At 34.8% G+C, this 19,980-nt stretch overlaps 1 long non-coding RNA gene across 1 annotated transcript in view; it reads left to right on the top strand.

Annotated features, from left to right (window-relative positions):
- Positions 1-19,980, top strand: part of LOC130541229 (uncharacterized) — a 92,151-nt gene that overhangs the window by 32,204 nt on the left and 39,967 nt on the right. The window contains exon 2 of the long non-coding RNA XR_008955271.1: positions 1,417-1,519. This is a non-coding gene — a long non-coding RNA (uncharacterized LOC130541229). The remainder of the gene's footprint in view (positions 1-1,416; positions 1,520-19,980) is intronic.

Consider the following 19,980-nt stretch of genomic DNA (forward strand, 5'->3'; position numbering starts at 1 on the left):
TTAAATTTGTGTTTATGGAAATGTTCTCTACATTTTTTAAGGAACTGTGTGCTAAAAATGGTATTCCAAATTAATGATTTTTAAATTGTATCTAAATTTTTTCATTAAATATATGTAACTTTTAAATGCAAGCAAAATAAATTTGTACTTTAAAAAATATGTAGCATTTTTGTAGTGGAAAGGAATGCCTTTGTGAGCTCCTTTATGTTTCAATTGATATACTGTCTTCTACACAAGTGCCGCATGAGCTATACCACACTTGATTTAATTGACTTTATTATTATCAGGCCTGTTAATGTTTTAGAATTGCTTATGCCAGGGAGAAAGGGAAAGAGTGTTTGTTCTGAATGAGATTTATTTTATAAAGCACAAGTTCAACTCATCAAAATCTCTATTTTTTAGAAAGAAATTAATTTGTTGTTCTTGCACATGTTTAATTAAACTACATTAAGAAAAAAAAAAGGCCTTAGAGTTGAGAACTTTCCAAACCATTTATTTTAGCTACAGAATTGGCAAAAACATACAAGATGATGTGCAATTTCCTTATTTTGGAGGATTAGTTGTTTGGAGTGTGGTTACGGAGTTTCTCAACCCACACTTTTTCAACGTTGATAACCATTAAGAAAAGACATAGAATACTCAATTCTGTTCACTCAAATTTGGTAGATTCTGGGAGTGAGATTCTTACCCCAACATTAGTGTTACAATGCACACGAGTTTAACTGTAGTTAGCTACTTTCATTCAGGGCTCTTGTTAGCATCTTATAGTAAAGGCGTGGATGAGGAGGGGGGAAAATAAAGCTTTGACAGATGGTACTCAGCGTTTGACTCCTGCTGAGCTCAGCAGGACCTGTGGTTTCCAAGGTTAGGGCTGTCAAAATGGCTCTGTCTATCAAGTGAATAACAAAGTGTAGACTGCCTGTCTGTTTCCTATACAAAACTTAGATTTCATTTGCCATTATTGTTGGCCTTTCTGCTGATTTAATAACTTCTAAGGAGAAGAACTAGGGGTTCTGATGCAGCCTCACTATTTAAGAAACTACTTGGAAAGGGAATTCTCAAGGGCTGAAAGAGGTAGGCCGCGATCTGATCTCTTTCTCTTTGGTTTCTCTCTAAGGCTTCAAGACTTAAAAAGGATTCAAAAGACACCAAAGGTTCACTTTTGGCTAAAAGCTAAATGTGAACCTTTCAAAATGAACTCATTGCTGTCTTCCTCTCAAAAGGGTAAAATTTTTTTTATTAAGAATCCTTGGGATAGTGGATAATTATTCAACTAGAAATATTGAGAATGAAAATGGAACTGTTTCTATTATGAAATACATGGATCTGTTTAGATGTGTTTGTCAGGGCCTGTTTTTCACCTTTCATAGCTCTTAATATTAAAAACTCTCCCATTTTTTTTACCTATTTCTAAAGCCTTCAGATGGTCAGATAAAGTACCTGATGCTGAAAAACAGGAAATTGAATCATGTCTCCAAAATTTGCCTTTTGTCATGCACTGTTACAGCTATATTTCTTGGTAAGTCTGATGTTCTCCTTTATGCATATTTTGTGATTACAAGATTGTTATTGACCTCTTGGGATTTTAATAAAAAGCTTGTGGATTCATAAACCCAGGCTTTCTATTAAGATATGCTGAAATTAGGATTGGGGTTTTGCTTCTGAATAAACTAATTATACTTCAATATTTATATTAAATATTAATACACTTAAATTTAAAACACTTAAAGTGAAACACCTGATTGTTATTTCAAAAATGTGGCATTTAAAAAATGACAGACTTAGACTTTTGTCCTGTCCCAAAACTAAGAATTTTAGCTGTCATTTTTGAGAAGCTGATAAAGGGAAATCTCGTCTCTTTTCGATGCTGGCTTGAGCAAACATTTCCACTAGTGTAGTGATTATTCCCAACCAGCATATCTGAAAAGATGACAATCTCCCTACAATATAGATGAAGAAATTTCTTCCGCAAATATTTAGTTTATATAAATCCCATAATCATAAAGGGAATGTTATTTGGAAGAATGGCGATTTATTGTGATTTTTAGCACAGTTCAGTATTTTGAACATTAAACTTAAAAAAAAATTAGGCTTTAAAATATTTACCTTCTTTTAAAACTTATTTTAAAAACCCTAACCCAGTGTTTTTTCTGAGACACAGGGCCTATACTACATATTAGGTATTCAGTAAATGTTATTGAATTGAAATAAAAAGGATAATGACTATTGAGTAAAAGATGAAAGGAATTCTTGAATTGAAATAAAAGGGAGACAACTTTTACGTCAGATTATTGTAAGAAATTATCAAATGCCAATTTAGCATGAATCCTTTTCCATTTGTGCTTGGGTTTTATCCTGGAAATGTTTGATGCTTTTAATCATCTCTGTAGATAATAATGATAATTAAACAGAAATTTCAAAAAAAATTCTAAACTAAAAAGCAGTTTTCTTCTCCCATTTTATCTCTCTGCCTTTAGCTTGCTTTGTTCAATAGGGCAGTTTCTAGGCTTCTTTCTAACAGCCTATACTATCACTACACCATCCCTGCCCCAAAGGAGGTTTTGTTAATGGTAAACTTGCTGAATCAAATTTGCTTTTTATGTGTTTGCATTTTTTGAAGAGTCTCTGAGGGGTTTCTTCATGTGTCTATGGGGAAAATGTGCTTCTGTATTTTCATCCAAGTTCATAAACTATAAGGCTCTGGAAATTAAGTCCATCTCTGGCAGGAAATCAGCAATCCTGGAGGAAGGAAACAGAACTAAAACAGATACAATGTTTGAGCACTATGATCACATACCATACTTAGTCTCCAACCAAATCCTTTCTGGTTCTAACCCACAGCACTGGCCCAGAGCTCTGGGACCAAGAAGTCAAAATATCCACTACTAACTAATATAACTAATATGTTCTAAGTGCACTAAGCCCTTCAATCATTTTGTCGTTGTTTTTAACTGTAGTAAAATACACATAAAATTTATCATCTTAATCATTTTTAAATGTACAGTTCAGTAGTGTTAAGTACATTCACATTATTGTGCAGCTAATCTCCAGAACTGTTTTGATCTTACAAAACGAAAACTCTGTACTCATAAACAACACTCCCCCATTCCCCTCTCTTCCAGGCCCTTGGGAAACACCATTCTACTTTCTGTCTTTATGAATTTGAGTAGTCTAGGTACCTTACATATAAATGGAATCATTACAGTAACTGTCTTTTTGTGCTGGCTTATTTCACTTAGCATAATGTTTTCAAAGTTCATTAATGTAGCATGTGTCAGAATTTCCTTCCTTTTTAAGGCTGAGTAATATTCCATTGTATGTATATGCACCACATTCAGCTTATCCATTCATCTGTCATTTGACACTTGGATTGTGTCTACCTTTTGGCTGCTGTCAATAAGGCTGCTATGCACATGGGTGTACAACCTTCAGTCGTTTCAGAATGTGATTACTACATGCTGCAGAGTAAATTAAGACATACCGGAGAAAATACTTGAGAAAAGTAGGCAGAAAATTGCAATAATAAAAATAATAGATAACACTTATTGAGAGCTTTCTATGTACCGGGCACTGTGCCACACACAGCACTGATCTTAACTTTCTGAGATATGCACTATTATTACCCTCATTTTGTAGAAGTGAAAACAAGCACAGAGACGTTGGTTAACTAGTCCAAAGTCACTCACCAAGTAAGTCACTGGAATGCAAATCCGGGAAATGGGGCCAGAGTTTATTCATTTGGAGGAGGAAAGAAATTACAGAATCCGTATTCATGGAGCCACAGCCAAGTACCCTTAGGGAAGATCTCCTTGACCACTGCACAGAGCATGACCTGAGCAAAAGGGCACTTTTGAATAAGAGCCAGAGAAAACAGCTCTGTCACCTGCTAGCTGCAGGACCCTGAACAAGACAACTGCCCTTCTGGCTTAATGTTTCGTCAGTGAAAGGAGAGACTGAATTGAGTGTTCTATGGCCTGTGATGTTCAGCATCCCTCATTCCACGTGAATTGTTATCTAATACTTTACGACTTGGTTATTTTACCTACTTGAAGATAAGAAAATAATTTAAAATTTTCAAATATATGCTTAAGTCTACAAATTTTGATAATGACTAATTTTCTGATTCTCATTTCATTGTATTCAAATTATTCCTTGATATAAAAAAATATCGTTTTTACTCCTCTAATGAATCTAAAAAGAAAGAATACAATGACATGGTACCAACAGGAGTGTGTGAGGTAAAATGTTTCTCCTTCAGAGGGCCCTGAGCTATGCCTGCCTCAACAAAAGCGAAGTAGAGAGTTGCAAACAGTGTTCTTTAATATATATTCAAATAATCAGGGTTATGTGACCCCCTCCCCTTTCACCCTGCCACTGAGAGAAACAAGAAGGATGAGCCTGAATTAATGTTTTCCTCTTCACAGTAAAAATGCATCACTTCATTGTATCTCTAGAAGCACGGACTGTACATAAGTATCCTTATTATAAATAATTTTACTAGCTCTTTTGGTTCTATGGTTATGAGTTTAGGTTATGATTTTTTTGTGTTCACTTTCAGAGCACAACCCTAATTCTGGGTGTAGTGATTGAATTGGATCCAAGGAAACAAAGGAAAAATATTTTTAAATAAATGTTTTAAATTTTTTTTTTAATTCTGAGTTCCTGGAGAAGAGTATTTGAATGCCACTGATCTAATTTATAAGTAGGTGCATGTTTGCAAACCCATGAAGAACACTTACCAGAAAGAACCTTGCAAATCAGGCTCAAGAGAAGACTTGAGTTGCACTTTTGTTGTAATGCTGTACAAATCAAGTGGCAAATGCTTATTTGACCAAAGTCCAAGTGTTTCAAGTAGAGTACAGTCAAGTGATTGATCAGGTCTGCATTTTTTCAGGGATGTCTGCAGATAAAGTTCAATATTAACTTAAGGGAATGTTTTCATTTTCTTTTAGCCAGCATTTATGGCAAGATAGACAATTTTATTTTAAACCAAATTATTACAATGGAAGCGCTTTCCATATTCCAATACATGAATTTGTTATTCTTCATATAGTAACTACATTCAGCCTCCAGCCAAGATAAAGAATTATGTGATACATACTTCATCTTCCATCACTGCTTTCAAAAGATGTGAATTCTGCAAACCAGACAGAAGAGGGAGCTATCCATCTGGAAATTAACCAATCCTTTCAAAAACATGTCAAATAAATATAGAAGAAAATTCTAATATAATCAAGTCTTATTTAGTCTTGTATTTTATAAAAATACTATAATTTTTCTGGTGCATTAAAAATGACAAAGAAAACAACCAGTAAAGGCAAAAACATTGAGTTAATTAATGAAAAGGCAAAATATACAAACGATTAAAAGGCCAATTAAAAATACACTCACATTTTATGGTTTGATCTCACATTTTATAGCAAAATGTAAAACCAGAACACACCTCCAAAAAGGGCAAAATAATACTCTGCTGCTATACATATTACTAATATCACCTTCCTATAGATCCTGTTCTTAAAATGGAATGCTGACTTTAAAATTGATAACATCTGGAAATAATGGCAAAAAGGAAAAACTGTTGGGCTGCATCTGTCTTGAAAATGCTATGTAATAAGATTTACTTAATATATTTGAAAAAGGAAAAATGTTTTGTTCCCCAATTTGTTGCAACATCTGAAAGTTCACGAGGTTATGACCCCTCTTTAAGAAAGCATCTCCCACCACCTGCAAATACCCCAGGAAAAGCAGTTGGAAACAATAAAACACGTGCTAGTTAACTGTTACCAGGGAAACGGTTCTGGTTCACCAATCAGAGCGCCTGTGCTTCCCAGTGGCTTTGTCCGGGGGAGACATGCGCCAGCTGTTAGTGAATAACCATTGTTATAGATCATCAGGAAATCACAGTCAGCAGGCAACCCAGCCCCACTGGAAGTTTATTTCTCATATTTGTTCATCACCAGGGCAATTCTCCACCTTTAAAACATCCTCTTAGGCTGGGTTAACTAAATAACACCCTACATGGGTAAGGTCATTTAAAAAAGGCAAGTTGCAAAATGGTCTTTTTGCTAGCAAACAGATTTCTAACTTTGATTCCAAATGCATCACCCTCCTGTCCCCTTCACTTTCCAGTGGCAATTTTAAGACTGATATCTAAAGTCTGTGCTCCTTTGAGTGCTGTTCCTCCTTCACCTAATTGGCACTCCAGGCACCAAGAGCTTTCACACCATACCCTCCAAGACCTGTCAGAGATCATTTGGCAGTTCCCATGCTGGAAAGACAGTGTGATTTGCAAACGGAGAGTTCTGAAGAGGCTGTTTGGGCTGTCATGAGGAAAGGGGCTGAGAGGACAAAACCCTGGTTCCCTCCCTCGCTAACACACACAATTCAACCAGAATAGCCCCACTTTATCAATTTTATTATTTTTATAAATTTATAAATTCATATATTTTTTGAAATAAGATGGCATTACTTTTTAAAGTTTAAAAACCAGCTCTCAACCTATCCAATCATCAGACTCATCTTAAAAAGTAAAGTCATCAAGAGTTTTAGTTTCAGGTCCAGCATGTTAGGCTCTTAAGAAGTCACCACTCTAACAACAAGTAAAAAAGCCAAACAAACTGAAAAATCAATAACTCTTCTTAGATCTGTCAGAGAAGTGAGGCCACAGGACAAATCACTGTCCCCCAAATTGGAGAGACAGACAGACAAATAGAATCACAACTTACTAGAGCAGAAGTCTATGAGTAGTCTCTTTCTCAGGAGTCAGTGCCAGGGTTAGAAAACCAGAACTGCAATTGCTAGAAGATCAGTGTGGACAAGTTTAAGAATTAAAACTCAGGAGGACCCAGACATAGTGGGTCCAACACACGTTACCAATAGAGAAGCAAAAATAAGAATTACACCTGACTGGTCCTCAGAACATGCAAGCAAGAAGAGAGTGGTGTAAAATATTTAAACTATTGAGATAGAAACTACCAGCCGAGAACTCTATACGCTATGAAATTATCCTTCAAAAGTAAAGAAGAAATAAAGGCTTTCTCAGGCAAAAATTGAAAGTATTTGTTGGCCAGTAGTCCTGCCTTGCAAGAAATTCTTCAAAGAAGTTCTTCAGAGCAAAAGAAAATTATATAGGTTAGAAACTCAGATCTACATAACGAAAGGAGCAATGGAGAATCAATCACTGAAAGTGAAATAAAACTTTTATTTTTCTTATTCTTAAATGATTTAACACAAAACTGTTCAAAATAACAGCAATGATATATTCAATTATGTATACTTATGTTTTATATATATGTGCACACACATAAACATACATATGTATGCTAATGTATGCTTATATGTAAGTGAATGAATAATGGCAATGATACAAAAGAGAGAACAGAAGAGTTAGGAATATTTTGTTATTATAATGTACTTGCACTGCTCATAAAGCAGTATATTGTTAATTGGACTTGAATTCATTATAAATGTCTATTGCAAACTTTGGGGAAAAACTACTAAATTTTTTTTAATGTGACTTATGTCCTAAGAAAGAAGAGAAAATGAAATCATATAAAATGCTCAATTAAAACTACAAAAGCAGAACAAGTGTAGAAGACAAAATAGGAATGAAGAGCAAGAAGAACAAATAGAAAACAATAACAAATATGTTACAAATTAATCCAGCTATAATAATAATCACTTTAACCTTCAATGGTCTATATATGCCTATTAACTGACAGAGATTGTCAGACTGGATTAAAAAACAAGACCCAACTACATGTTGTATACAAGAAGCCCACTTTAAATATAAAGACACATAAAGATTAAAAGTAAGCCAAGCGCGGTGGCTCACACCCGTAATCCCAGCACTTTGGGAGGCTGAGGTGGGTGGATCGCCTGAGGTCAGGAGTTCGAGACCAGCCTGGCCAACGTGGTGAAACCCCATCTCTACTAAAAATACAAAAAATTAGCTGGGCATGGTGTTGGGCACCTGTAATCCCAGCTACTCGGGAGGCTAAGGCAGGAGAATTGCTTGAATGAGGGAGGGGGAGGTTGCAGTGAGCCGAGATCACGCCATTGCACTCCAGGCTGGGCAACAAGAGCAAAACTCCATCTCAAAAAAAAAAGTTTAAAAGTAAGGGTATGAAGAAAAAAATACCATGTAACATTAATCGAAAGAAAGCAGAAAATCTGTTTTTAAAAAAGCAGGAGTAGCTATATTAATTTCAGAGAAAGCCAACTTCAGAACAAGGAAAGTTAGGAGGGATAAAGAGAGCTATTCCATAATGATGGAGGGGTCAATCCTCTAAAACAACATAACAATTTTTAACGTGTATGCACCCAACAGAGCACCAAACTATGTGAAGCAAAAACTGATAGAAAGGCAAGGAGGAACAGATAAATCCACTATTATAATTGGAGACTTTACCACTATCAGAAATGGACAGATCCACTAGGCAGAAAATCAGTAAAGACATAGTTGAACTCAACAACACCATCAATCATTGGGATATAATTGACATCCATAGATTATTTCATCCAACAACATATTACACATCCATCTCAACCTCACATGCAGCATTTGCCAGGATAGAATACTTTCTGGGCCATAAAATACATCTTAAAATATTTAAAAGGATAGAAATCATACAATGTATGCTGTTAGAACGTAATGGAATTAAAGTAAATATCAATAACAGAATGACAACTGGAAAAGCTCAAAAAACTTAGAGACTAACAAACTTTTAAATAACATATGGGTCAAAGAATAAATCTCAAGAGAAATTAAAAATATACAGTTTATCAAAATTTGTGGAATGCAATGAAAGCAACATTTAGAGGGAAGCTTATAGCATTGAATGCATATATTATGAAAGAAGAAAGATCTGAAATAAATAACCTAAGCTTCCACTTTAGGGAACTAGGAAAAAAAATTAAATCCAAGGAAAGCAGAAAAAAATAAAAATTAAAGCAGAAATCAATGAAATTGAAAACAGGAAATCAATAGAAACATGCAACAAAACCAAATGCTGGTTCTCTGAAAAGATAATAAAAGTGATAAATCTCTAGCCAGGTTAAATAAGAAAAAAAGATAAGACTAATATCTCAATGATAAGCACTAATATCAGAAATGAAGTAGAGGACATCATACATATACCACGGGCATTAAAAGGATAATAAAGAAATATTACGGACAACTCTATGCCGACAGATTTGATAATCTGGATTAAATGGACCAATTCCTAGACACAGCTTGCCAAAAGTCACACAAACAGAAATGGACAATGTGAATGGCCTATATCTATTAGTTAAATTAGATCAATAATTAATAACCTTCCAACACAGAAAGCACAAGCCCCAGATAAGCTTGCCCATGAATTCTACCAAACATTTAAAGAACAAATTATATTAGTTTTCTACAATCTCTTTTAGAAAATAAAAACAGAGGGAATACTTCCTCACTCATTCCATGAGGCCAGCATTACCCTAATACCAAAGTCAGACAAAGGCTTTACAAAAAAAGACTTCAGACCAATGCCTCTCATGAACAGAGATGCAGAAATCCTCTACAAAATATGAGCAAGTCAAATTCAACAATGTATAAAAAGAATTATACACCATGACTAAATGTGATTTATCCCAGGTAAGCGAGGATGGTTCAACATTTGAAAATTAATTAATGTAATCTAGCGTATCAGAAAACTAAAGAAGAAAAATCACATTACCATATCAATGGACGCAGAAAAAGTATTTGACAAATGCAATGCCTATTTATGGTAAAAAAAAAAAAAAATCTCAGCAAACTAGGAATAGAAAGGAACTTCCTCAACTTATAAAGAATATCTACCAAAAAAACTACAGCAAACATCACACTTAATGGTGAGAAACTCAAAGCTTTCCCACTAAGATCAAGAATAAGACAAGAATGTCTCTTCTCTCCACTGATTTTTAACACCATACTGGCAGTTACAGCTAATGCAATAGAACAAGAAAAGAAAATAGAAAATATACAGTTTGGGAAAGAAGAAATAAAACTGTCTTTGTTCACAAATGACATGACCATATATATAGAAAGCCCAAAATAATCAACAAAAAAACTCCTGGAAATAAGCAATTATAGCACGGTCGCAAGACATAAGGTTAATATATAAAAGTCAATCACTTTCCTATATACCAGCAATGAACAATGAAATTTGAAATTAACAACACATTGCCATTTATATTAACACCCCAAAAATGAAATACTTAACTATAAATCTAACAAAAGATGTACAAGATGTATATGAAAAACTACAAAACCCTGATGAAAGATATCGAGGAAGAACTAAATAAATAGAGAGATAGCCCATGTTCCTGAGTAAGAAAACTATATTGTCAAGATGTCAGTTCTTCTTAATTTGAACTATAGATTCAAAGAAGTCCCAATCAAAATCCCAGAAAGTGATTTTGTGTATATTGACAAAACAATTCTAATGTTTATGTGTAGAGGCAAAAGATCCAGAATACCAACTCATTATTCAAGGAGAATAAAATTGGAGGACTGACACAACCTGACTTCAAGACTTACTGTATCACTACGGCAGTCAAGCCAGTGTAGTATTGATGAAAGAATAGGTGAATAGATTAATGGAACGTAATAGAGGGCCTAGATATAGACCCACACAAGCATGGTTAGCTGATCTTTGACAAAGGAGCAAAGGCAATACAATGGAGCAAAGAGTCTTTTCAAGAAATAGTGCTGGAGCAACTGGACATCCACATGCAAAAAATAATAATAATAATCTAGACACAAATCTTATATCCTTCACAAAAATTACTCATAGTGGTTCATAGGCCTAAATACAAAATGCAAAACTATAAAACTCCTAGAAGATAACACAAGAGAAAACTTAGATGACCTTCGGCATGACATTGACTTTTTAGATATAACCCCAAAGGCACGGCCTATGAAAGAAATAATTGATAAGGTGGGCTTCATTAAAATTTAAAACTTCTGCTCCGCAAAAGATTATGTTAAGAGATAGTGAGTAGATAAGCCACAGACTGGGAGAAAATATTTGCAAAAAAACACATCCGATAAAGAATTGTTATCTAAAATACACAAAGAACACTTAAAACTCAACAATAATAAAATGAACCCAATTTAAAAATGGGCAATATACCTGAATAGACGTATCACCAAAGAAGATATAATAAGTAGCATATGAAAGATTTTTGATATTTTATGTCATTAGGGAACTGAAAATTAAAATGAGGTACCACTAAACATCTAAGAGAGTGGCTAAAATCCAGAACACTGACAACACCAAATGCTGATGAGGATGTGGAACAACAGGAACTCTCAGTCATTGCTGAAGGGAATGTAAAATGGTACAGCCACTTTGGAAGACGGTTCATCAGTTTCTTTAAAAACTAAACATACTTTTACCTTACAATCCAGCAATCACGCTCCTAGGTATTTACCCAAAGGAGCTGAAAACTTATGTCCTCACAAAAACCTGCACATGGATGTTTACAGCAGCTTAATTCATAATTGCCAACACTTGGAAGAAACCAAAATGTCTTTCAGTAGGTGAATGGATAAATAAACTGTGATACATCCAGACAAAGGAATATTATTCAGCACTAAAAAGAAATGAGCCAGCAAGCCATGAAAAGACATGGAGGAAATGTAAATATATATTACCAAGTTAAGAAGTCAATCTGGAAAGGCTAAATGCTGTATGATTCCAACAATATGATATTCAGGAGAAGGCAAAAACTATGGAAACAGTAAAAACCTCAGTGGGTGGCATGAGTTAGAGGGGAGGAAGAGATGAATAGGCAGAGGATTTTTAGGGCACTGAAGCTATTCTGCATGATACTACAGTGGTAGATACATATCATTATACATTTGTCAAAACACAGAGAACACCAGGAATGAACTCTAATGTAAACTGGATTTAAGGGTGGTAATGATGTGTCAATGTAGGTTCATCTATCATAACAAACGTTATCACTATGGTGGGGGATGTCGTTAGCAGGGGAGATTGTACATGGATGGGGGTAGGGTATATGGGAACTCTCTATACTTTCCACTCAATTTTGCGTGAATCTAAAACTGCCCTAAAAAATAAAGTTTACTAATTTTTTTCTTAAAAAAGAGACTTCTCCAGTCCACATCTTGTAAGTTCAGGTTCAGGAGGTAGGTCTTGGTTGGGGCTTGGAAATCTGTCTTCTCCATAAATCCAAAATGTTTCTGATGTACAGCCAGGGTTGAGAATCACTGGGTAGATCTTGGCCTCTGATCTTTTAAGATGTAACTGTACTGTTCAATTTTTTTTTCAGGTCTTTACTGTCTGCTAGTAAATTCATCTGTACTAATGTTGATGGCAGATAATGCTTAGATATTAAAAATTTGCATTTATAGAGGGGTCTTTTTCTACCTAAGTACTTAAACTAACAAGAGCCCTATATTATAGGCTGGCAGCCTCTAAACAGCCTACTCATAGAGGCAACTAAAATGAGGATTCTGTCTCAAAGCTCTGTTCCATCCATGCCTTCCCATGGAGGAAAGGAACAAACAAGATATCAACAGTTGGAGAAATGGCAACTATAATTCCATCATTCACAACTTCAGTTTTCCTTCAAGAGAACAAGTGACACTGTTAATCAGGCCCTGCAAGCACAAATAAACAAAAATAATAATTTGAGAAAAGAAAATGAATGATGGCCTAAGAAGACTACTGTTTCTTCCATAACCAAGGTATAGTAGTCTTATCCTTTGGAGCTTTAGATGAACAGACTGAGGATCATAGAGTTTCTAACACAAGCCCCTTCTTTCTATGCAACCCAGAATGATGTAGTTCTCTATTTTTAAAAGCAGCAAAAAGGATGGAAGTGTTCTCCCTTGAAGCCCAGATGTTTTCTATCTTTCTAAGCTGCAATTATTTCAACACATTATTTTAGCTACACTTACATCAGATCAGAGCCACCTGTTATATCCTCTGCACACTTACGAGAGATTTACTGTTAAGTTTCTATTTATGGTTTATTTAGGAAAGTCAGAATGCAATTGAGAGGACGCTTTTAAAGTCATCTTGAGGTCCAAGGATGTGTGTATAGCAGATAAACAGATAATCAAGACACTGTGTTGTGTAGTGTAAACATAATCAACCCTAATTTTGTGATTCATTATTACATAAATTTGGACATAACCCAGGACTAAAAAACTCATCATCTGAAATTCAACTACATGCCTGAAAAACATAATATAACATTGTTATACTTTAAGGAAGTTATTAATCTACTCCTAAACCAAGTATTACAAAAAATTGTATTATAATACATTTTATTGTAGGAGGATTCTTTATTACCAAGATTTACATATTTAAATATTCTCTCATTTTATCTTGTCTGAAATTAAATGTCACTGTAATATCAATAAAATATGTGAATATATATATATATTTCCTTTCTAATGGTAAACAAGCATTTGCAAAAAACATCCTAAGTAATAGCCAATCATTAATAAATGTTTACTGAGCACCTACTATAGGCCAGGAATTATTCCATGTGCTGGGATATAGAAGAGAACAAAATATATTAAGTCCCTGTTCTAGGAAAATGTTGGAATAAATTTATAGTTGACATTGACCCAAAACCCGACATTGTAGTGTTAATAATATCACAATATTCACAAGTTAGATTTTTGAGCTCTAAAGTAAATATTGCATATCATGCATTATTCTAGCACTTTAAAGATTAGCAGCAGGTGATGGTATTATCATAAGACCATTATTAGGCAGAAGAAAGATGGAGAGAATAAAAGTAAAAAGCACATCTCCTCATTCTACTCATCTAATCTTGTTATTACTTAGGCATAACTAAATTACAAAAGACTAAGAAACTCAACTGCAAAGTCTAACATTAGATAAAATTGCTTGAAACGCAAGGATATTTACCTGGATTGACCATAAGGCTTTTGGTGTGACTAACACACTGGTAAAATAAGCACATATGAAACAAACAGCATAATTTGAGGAAAAAAAATGAATGATGGCATAAGAAGCCTAGTCTTTCTTCCATGACCAAGGTATACTAGTCTCATCCACTGGCTGTGGCTTGGGAAACTTCACTTTTCATCTTTTCCTTCATTCTCTACGGAGATGTGTGGCAAAATTAGAGAGTATCCATTCTCATTTATGCACCTATCTGAATCCCAGCTATAACTCCTACTTCCTATCCAATTTTAATCTTGAATAAATATAGTTTTAAAATTTAGCAAGACCAGAAAGATCACTGTAGAATGACGACAACTTTTTTCTATCTTAAGTACAACTTCAAAGTGGCAGACTGGAAAATCTCTGCAGGCAAATGTGATGTCACTGAGGAAATCACACACTTACCCGTAGAGATTCTACAGTCTGACATCTTCAAGCATCGAACCATTTCATCAACTACGCTTTTGTTATAAGCAGTTCTTTGGCCTGGAATAAATCTAGCATGGCCAAAAAGCCAAGCTATAGCCCACTTACTGAACTTTAACTTCTTCTAAACCAAGGTGACTACATGCCTCGTGATGGTTGAATCCCATTAAATTAAATTTTAAAATAAGAAGGTTGTTTGTAACATGGCTTAAAGCAGTTGTTGTCAAAGTTTGATTCCCAGACTAGCATCAGCAGCGTCACCTAGGAACCTGTTAGAAATGCAAATTCTTGCACCCTACTAGAGGCCTCCTGAATCAGAAACTCAGAATGGGCCCTGCAATCTGTGTTTCAACAAGCTTTCCAGGTAATTCCGATTCATGCTCAAGTTTGAGAACCACTGGCTTAGAGAAAGCAAAAGATTATAACTGGAACACTAAAATAATCAGACAAAATAATATGTATTCATAAAAATATTGTCTAGAATACATTTCTAAAGTAGTGGTCTTAATAAGTATAAGCATTAATAATAATGGAAAGAAACATTTTCATTTAACTCTTACTTTGCCAGTAGAATTGCTCAGATGTACTTATTTCCTTAGAAATAAGGAGTTAAGAAATCTTATTTAAGAGGAGAAAACGTTTTCATGTTTGGGAGGATTAAAAGAGTACTGACATCATTCAAGTCATGAGCCATAATTCTTATTAGATTTTATTGCTACATTCTTCGCACAGCTTTGGAAAGTTATTCCTAAGAGCACAAAATATGCACTTAGACTGCACACAGAGAAGGAAAATGCTCTCACAATGAAATTATTTTAGCCTGGCCCAGTAATATTTGAAAGACTCAAGACTTGTTCTCTCTGAAACATATCCTGTCAAAATAAGAGATGTTTGTTTAAATTTATATTTTTCAACATCCTTTATAATTTTCCCTCTTAACAGTTTAATTTGTCTGTAAGCAATCCAATTTCTATATACTAAAAAAATTATTTTCCCTTCTCCTCTAATATAATAAAAATGTCATGACTAAAAGGTAAAACAAAAAATAAAAAGTATTAAAAATTATTATTGAAATTGGTCTTCAATGACAATGAATAAAAGCCATAATTTGATTTTTATATATTCATAATAATGTTATGTATCTGTTAGTATCTGAAACATTGGTATGCCTGTTAATCAATAACTTCTGGTAGCATGTTAAAAATTCATCTTCAGTTTCATTCTTAGTGAATTCATTTGGATTATTTCTGGACCACACCAATTTCCCATGATGTGATGGAAAAAATTGTAACATTCAAAAATTGAATTAGATCACACACAAAATGTCAACTCACTCAGATTATAATAATAAGGTTTGGCTTGTTCATTGAAAAGTGGAGCCCAACTATGTCTAGAGTCTGTAAACTCAGCGCTGGAGATCAACAAGATGTTTTAGACACTTCACCACTTCAGGTGACCTGAAAGAAATACATTTCCTTAGATGAGGATAAGAAGGCTCTCCAAATATCAGGTTTCTTTGCTTTCATTGGATTTAATTCAACTCAATATTGATGCAATTGCTAATCAGAAGCTCCAACTAACAGTCTAAAATGCCTTTGATAGTAACAAAAGAAAAAAATTATTAACCATATATGCAATTTGTTACACAAAATATTTCAAAACATGAGGTTTCATTAAAGGAAACAATAAAAACATTGCTAGGAATTTAGCATCCTCCCAGGCAGTAGGAGTGTTTTAAGTATTTGATAACAACGACCAATAGTCACTATTGCATGAAGCATTCTATACATATTATTTAACTTAGTTTTCTCACAAACCCAGTGAAGAAGGTATTATTGGCACTCCTATTTTATAGTCCTTTTTTTCTTCTAACAAAGACATTGAAGTTCAAAAAGACATAAATTGGAAGGAAATAAATTACCTAAATGTGCATAATTCTACATCTCAGACAAAATAGCACAGAGGAACAAGCACGGAACTACAAGTCAGGAAACTTAGGTTTTATGTTGTTTGTTTTTGTTTTTTCAAATTTTTATTTTGAAAAAACTATAGACTTACAAGCAGTTAAAAAATAGTAATACAGGGGTTCTATGTACCTTCACTCAATTTCCCCCAATGGAACATCTTACATAACTATAGTAAAATATCTAAACCAGGAAATTGACATTTATACAACCCATAGATCTTATTCAGATTTCACCAGTGTACAAGCACTCATGTGTGTACATGTGTATAGTTCTATGCAACTTGCCACATGTAGATTTGTGTAACAACTGCCATAGTCAAGATACACAATTATTTCATCACCACAAATATCCCGGTGTTACCCCTCTCTAGTTACACCTATCTCTTTACCCTCTTGATGCCCCATCCCTAACTCCTGGCAACCACTAATCTGTTTACTATCTCTATAATTTTGTCATTTTTAGAATGTTTATAAATTTAATCATATAGTAGGTAACCTTTTGAGATTGAATTTTTTTACTCAGCTTAATTCTTTTGACATCCATCCAAGCTGTTGCATGTATCAATAGTTTGTTCCTTTTTATTGCTGAGTAGTATTTCATGATATGGATGCAGCATAGTTTGTTTAATGATTCACCCATTGAAGGACACTTAGTTTGTGTCTGTGCCTTGGTATTACAAACAAAACTACTACAAACAATATAGTCTAAGATTATTGTGTGAGCATAAATTTTCATTTTTCTGGGATAAATGTCAAGAGATGTGATTGTTGGGTCATATGATAAATGCATGTTTACTTTTTGATTGTTATTACTTTTTAAAAAAATTATTTTAGATTCAGCAGTACATGTCCAGGTTTGTTACATGGATATATTGTGTAATGCTGAGGTTTGGGGCTTCTGTTGACCCTATCACCCAAATAGTGAACATAGTACCCAATAGGTAGTTTTTCAACTCTTGCCTCCCCACTCCTTTTGGGGTCCCCAGTGTCTACTGAGGAAATGTAGGTTTTCAGTATCTGATTCCCCTACTTAAATTAAGCCTCTCTGATTTTCCTGATCTTTACAACAGGCAAATTATTCACTTTCCTGCTTACTTCTCATGGCTGGTAAAATATTTGTTAATAATAAAGAACTGGAAAGATGTAGGACGTAGTCATTATGCTTAGAGTGAATGGGCAAGCTTTGAGGATAGCCTAGACTCCTGCTGCTGTTTCTCACCACCACAGTCTTCTCCCATTGCTGTGGAAACTGCAAGAGAGAGGATGCTGGTGGGAGGACTATTTTGCCTCCTAATCGGCCCCTCCTAAGGACACTGGCCATGTATCTTTGATCATTTTCCTTTCTAGGCGCAGCCATGCCTCTTTGCCCTAGCCTTAGTGATACTAAAGACACAACCCTTAATTAAGGCAAGCAAACATCTTCTCTTGAAGGACTGTGCTAGATGACTCCACATGGTCTTTCTTCCTCTGATGGGGTAACAGGGTTCCCTCTCTTTTCTTTCAAAGGATGTCAGGGTTTTCAATAAATGTGTAACAAAAATACACCAATGCCCAATGGCCTATGCAGAAGTAAAGCTTGGCTACAATGTGCCATCTCTCAAGGACCTGAAATTCCTTTCTGGATACAATCTTGACAGACATTTCAGAAGCTCCACCATTCACAGAAATCAAATCTTTGGATTTGGAAAGGAAAATAGTGGCCACATATTCCAGCACTCTTATATATTGAGCACTGACTGTATACTGGGCATTTGACATACACAGTCCCATTTAGTCCCCATAACAATGTTATATGAAGTCAGACTATTACTGGTCTCAATTTGCAGATGAAAAAAAGCTGAAACTCCTAGAGGCTTAATAAGGGCCTTGAACCAGGTCTGCTTGACTCCAAAGCCCACAATTTTAACCACTAGCTGATTTTGAGGCCCAAAAATTAAGTGGCTCCAGGACATATAGCTGGTTAGTGGTAAACCTGAAACTACAGTCCAGTTTACTTTCTACCACATGACACTTATCCCTAAATAATTAACTTGAACAGTCTACATTCTAATAAAAGTTCCTGAAAGAGTTACTCAATTTTTCATGTAAGCCAAATGGTTGACTCAAAATCAAAGCTACTAAATTATAACCCATTGGCTAAAGTAGACGCCAAGGAAGAAAGATTTATATAAATTTGACATCTATTTATACTTTAACCTCAATGGGTAAATGCTAAATGCTGTTGCTGAGAACACAAAAACAACATAAAATGCACATAGTCCTATGAAATAGATGCTTCATCTATTCCTAATTGTTACTGCCAACCTAAAAATCAAGGCAGAACAAGTAATTAATATATTATTAGCATAACAGGGATCATTTTGGGGAGTTCCTAAGACCGAGCTTGAGTTTGCATTCACAAACAGGTAAATGTTACCATATTCATTATTCATCATCAAATGTACATATCATGTCAACTCTGTATCCTGTAAAGTTTCAACTAAAGAATCCATTAAGGATATTATAGTCTATAAAAGTCAGATAACTGTCCTATTTAGCAAATGTCTTTTTATTTTCTTCTTATCATCACCCACCATGGTGGCTGCCATGGAGAACCTTCTTCAGTTCACAAATGACTATCCACTAAAGTACAAGTATGCACATAATGGAATCTGATCTAATATAAGGTGTGGTTAATTGCTATACTAAGTTGTAATATTGACTCCTTGAAGCAAAGGGCGTGGTTTTAACTCACAATTTGTTTTCCTCTGTGATACTTCTGTTCATCTTCTTTCCTCTTTTGAGACAGGGTCTTGCTGTTGACCAAGCTGGAGTGCAGTGATTGATCATAGCTCACTACAGCCTCAAAATCCTGAGCTCAAGCAATCCTCCTGCCTCCTAAGTAGCTGGGACTACAAGCGTGTGCCACCACACCCAGCTAACTTGTTAAATTTTTTGTAGAGATGAGGTCTTGCTATGTTGCCCAAGCTTGTCTACAACTCCAGGCCTCAAGTTATCCTCCCATCTTGGCCTCCCAAAGTGCTAGGATTACAGATGTGAGCGACTTACACCCAGCTTTGCTGCTTATTTTCTTTCCTTATTGATATCTGCAAAACCCAGAGCCTGTGTTTGGTTGTGGAGAAGGATAGAGGTAAAGGGCAAATAATTTCAATCCGTGTATAAAACACACCACTAATACACAAAGAATATTGTCTCTCCTGAGGCTCCAAGCAACAACTGCAGAGAACTAAAAGTCATATATCTTTGCACAGATTTTTGCTTTAGGGGGCCAAAGATCACCACGTACTATATAAAAAAGGTACCATCACCATTGTCATTATAAAGAAATATTTGCTAAGCACACAATGTGCTTGGGACAGTGCCAAAAGCTGTAATTTCTTGAAGGCTTTAAGCAGCATAGTGCTTTTAAAACAAAAAATGATAAAACAGGGATTCCTCCTTGAACCTCAATTTTTCAGTACCCTGTTGGATTTGGAAGGTGTGTTAAATTGTCCCTTATTTCAGGTTTTAGTTATAATTTATGCAGATTTCAATAGATTGCTTTTATAGAATTGGATGGATTTCAAGTGTTTTCTCCAACTCATTTTTCAAACAAGCCACTTTTCTCACTTTATGCATAAAACA

Source organism: Pan paniscus, chromosome 12, assembly GCF_029289425.2.
Source record: "Pan paniscus chromosome 12, NHGRI_mPanPan1-v2.0_pri, whole genome shotgun sequence".
NCBI lineage: Eukaryota > Metazoa > Chordata > Mammalia > Primates > Hominidae > Pan > Pan paniscus.